Source organism: Theobroma cacao, chromosome 5 (assembly GCF_000208745.1).
Source record: "Theobroma cacao cultivar B97-61/B2 chromosome 5, Criollo_cocoa_genome_V2, whole genome shotgun sequence".
Lineage (NCBI taxonomy): Eukaryota > Viridiplantae > Streptophyta > Magnoliopsida > Malvales > Malvaceae > Theobroma > Theobroma cacao.
In genome coordinates this window covers 17746204-17750322 of record NC_030854.1, presented here as the reverse complement: position 1 = coordinate 17750322, position 4119 = coordinate 17746204, and the positions used below count along the sequence as shown (strand labels likewise).

The following is a 4119-nucleotide window of genomic DNA, read 5'->3' as shown; positions in this document are numbered from 1 at the left end:
TTATAAGAAAATAGAATATTTTATTTAATATTATTTAATTTGAATTGCTATAATTTCACTTTAAATTGATGAATTAGACAACGAAACTTATTTTTAGACATGAAATGGATGCTTATTACTCGTTTATCATATTGTTACTAGGGTTCAAAATTTTTGGGTAAAATGACCAAAATACCCCTATGTAGTAGAAATTACTTTTTGATTGTTTTTGATTTGAAATTAGTCTACATTTCTTTAAAACAAGGTATTTAATAACTGTTGCTCACAGGGGAGAAGTAAAATTGATGCGAAAGCCTTGCGAGGTTTCGACTGGCATTTTGGGTAATGAATGTCAATCGAGACATCGCGGCGGTTGTCACAGGCTCGATGGGAGTATCAGGTCATGACACTTTGACTCTTTTCCTCCTTATCCATGGCCAGTCCTTATCTTCTCCATAAGGCATTTTCTTCTTCTCCTCCAACCCAATGCCATTTTCTCCCTTGCAACAAAAACTGATCTATTTTCTTTTTTCTTTCTTTCTTTTCCCTTTTCTTTCTTCTCTTGATTCTTCATTCTTCTATCTTCTCCTTGTTCATCAATCCACCATTCTCCACCCCATTTTCATGACAAACGGGCTTTGGGAAAGAGAAAAGAAAATTTTTTTTCTTCTTTTTTTTTGTTCATTTTTTCATTATATTCCACTTTCATCACTACCTAAGCTTTTTGGCTTCGGATCTGCGTTTTAAAGCCAAAAGGTATATATTTTCAACTCTTGGATTTTGAAATTTATGGGTTTATATATATTTTCAGATTTTATTTCCTAATTTTCTTCAAATTTTTTTTCTTGGAAATATTAGGTTTCTATTAATCTGCATACCTCCAAGCTCATCCAAGTAAAGAAATTTTAAATTGAAATAGTTGGTCTAATGGGTTTGTGAATTAGACTAGAATTTTAGGTTAAATGTTAGGTTAGAGTGTAGATTGTCTAGTGTAAATTAATTAGAATTATTAGATCCAATTTATGACATAATTGAGGTTGTTATGGTTTATTGACAAATATAGGTGCTAATGGTACTTCAAGACTTACTTGGATTAGGACCTTGTTGGTGCTAGTTTTGTAAGGTGAGTGAACTTGCATTTAAATGGTTTTGAACAAATGCATATGTGTTGAACGAAATGCTAGAATATCCTTGGTTGACTATTTACAAATTTATGCACGGGAACAAACTTTTCACAAGTGATACTCCTATGTTTTTAAACGTATAATGTGATCAATTACAAATTTGAAATATTATGTTGAATTGCCAATTGATTTGTGGCATGTGATGTATTGCTATGCAAAGATTCTTGTTACATGTTGTTATGTGTGCCATGCATTGAAATGTAATGTTGAATGATAATTATAACAGTGTGTGTGCGGTGTGGGAGTGCACATGACAGTGCCGATAGTGTGTTGTGTGGGAGAGCACACGTCGATGATATATGCCATGTGCGGTGTGGGAGAGCAAATGATGATGATATATGCCATGTGTGGTGTGGGAGTGCACATGAGGATATTAGCTATGTGCGGTGTGGGAGTGCACATGAGCTGAGTTAAGGTTGGCGGGTGTATGTGCGGGGCCATGGTGACTAGCAAGGGATGACCTTGGTGTAAGTTTGAATTATCTATATATTTATATATACATAATGTATACATGAATTTTTACACGCATGTGCACATGTCCTATAGAGTAGAGATTTTGGAAAATGTAATGATTGAATTGTATATTTAAAGTTGATATTCTTAAATGTTTCCAAAATGAGTTGAAAAATAGCATGGCATTGATTTTTGTTTATGATATACAAAATTGCATGGTTTCAATATAAGTGCATCGTGTTTTCTAAAAATCTTCCATATCGTTTGCTTGTTCCCTTCCTATGTTGAGTCACTAGGTTTATACTCATTCTTTTCAACTTCATGTTTTAGTTTTTAGGATCGAAGGTAGTTAGATATTAGGTCGAGGTGCTCCCTCCTATTCATCTTTTGGTAGGTTCACTACGACTCTCAATGATAGCACCCACGCCCAAAGTCACTCCGCTGGCCGTTAAGGGTCTATTGTATGTTTATATGTGATGGTTTAATGTAAATTGTGAGATTTATTGTGAACTTTGTATGTACTTGGTTTTCACGATTTAAATTTTGAAGAGATTATTATTAGAAATTACGAGTTTTAGATCTTAAAGAAAAAGAAGTAATAGCTGGACTACTGACAGGTTTACATAGAGAGGCTTGCTTGGGCCTGGTGTGCTATACCTATTGGGCCCATGAGCCGGTCATGGCCAGAGTTTTGGGCTTTGACACAATTGACAACATGTGGTTTGAATTCTTAATACTCTTTCTTGCTTATAATTGACGGTGTTTGAATTGTTTATTTCAGCTCTGTGATTAATGCATCCGATTGCTTGATCACCAATTAAATAGATAGGGTAACTTAAATGGAACCAGAAGAGGGAGTTTAGTGTAAGCCTTAGATTAAATAGCATATGTTCAATTTCAATTGCATAAGATATTGCTTTGATTTAGCCATAATTAAAGTTTAAACTTAATGAGTCTTTCTTAATTGTAATTTGCATAGGAATATAGTAGATTGGTTATAAGAGATATTTTTATAAGAACATTAGAAGAGACTTATAAATACATTAGAGCTCGAGATTAACAACTCAGCTGTTTAGTAAGTGAAAAGAGAGTGGAAGAGATTCAAATGAAGTGTTAATGGGATATTGTGGTTCTGGGCTTTTGTCTAATTGAGTTTATCTAATTAATTCACGATTCTTATTATTAGTTTTAGTTGCTTTAGTTTTTAGTAGTTTTAAAAGTTGGTTTTTTGAATAAGATTAAGTTATGTTAATTTTAGTATTTAGCAAAAGATTTTGGTTCAATTTCTTGTAGGAACAATACTTTGCTTTTCATTATATTACTTATTTGCGATGCATGCATTTGCGTGGTAAATTCAACAACAACTACTTAAAGATTGTGGACGAGGCTAATATGCCACTCACAAGTGTTGGGATGAGCCGTACAACCAATTGGGATTGGTTAAGGCTTGATTCCAATCATACAACAATATCATTCATGTTAAATGATTAGATGTTTTCCTTCATCAATAAGACATCAATTATAATGATTTATAAGTCTAATTGAATGAAGTCCATGAGATTAATATGCCTTACAAGGGAACTATAATGGGTCACAGTTATGAGATCCCTATGCATCAAAGCATAATCTTAAAATGTTTCTAGTCAATGTATCATTGAGACTGGACATCAATGAGATTATATATATTTTATGTTCCTTGCTTTGAAAGTAAGCAATCAGTCTCATAGATTGAAGTATAGAGATACTTAGAACTAGAATATAGGTGCTTGCTTAGGAGAGCAAGTTCACTAAACATGACCTGCCATGAGAAGTTCATTTAGTAATACATTCCATTGTCTATGCAGCACTTCACATATGTCAGTCATGTAAATACTCCCTAGACTTGAGACACCATGTTGTCTTATATATGGAGTGTTATGCTTTAATTTCATCCCTACGGGTGCCTAACCAAGATGCCTAAATAAGATGCTTTTGGGTATAGTATGAAGCATGTGAAGGCAAATGAGTGGTTAAGAAATGAATCATCATCTCAAGTGTTTTAGAGGACATATCCTATCAGTTCTTGGTTAACATTAGCTTATTAAAATCCTTGGCCAAGGAGACATGGAAATTATGAAAAAGTTTCATAAGTCTCTATAAAACTAATACTATAACTACAAAAAAGAATATGGACGTCAATAAAAGTAAACACTGTACCAAGCTCTTATCATCTCCAAGATATATGATGAAGGAATAAATTACACTGATAGACTGTACACTGAAGGGTTGTCAAAGAACCCTTCGACTCTCCTAACAATTGGGTGGCCATGATGCATTGCTAGATGCCAATCTTGGTCTATGGAATTGATTATGAATTAATCATTGAAATTTATATTAATTAATTAAGTCATTCATCAATTCCATTGCTAATATGTTAGGAACCTAATGGGCCACACAAAATGATTGCATTTGTAAATTGGGAAAGTAATGATTTAAGTTAGGCTTAAATCACATGCTAGGTAAT

At 33.3% G+C, this 4119-nt stretch overlaps 1 long non-coding RNA gene across 1 annotated transcript; it reads left to right on the top strand.

Annotated features, from left to right (window-relative positions):
- On the top strand, positions 386 to 2468 carry LOC108661894. Its single transcript, XR_001927799.1, has 4 exons — positions 386 to 735; positions 838 to 873; positions 1043 to 1102; positions 2234 to 2468. It is a non-coding gene; the product is annotated as an uncharacterized LOC108661894 (long non-coding RNA).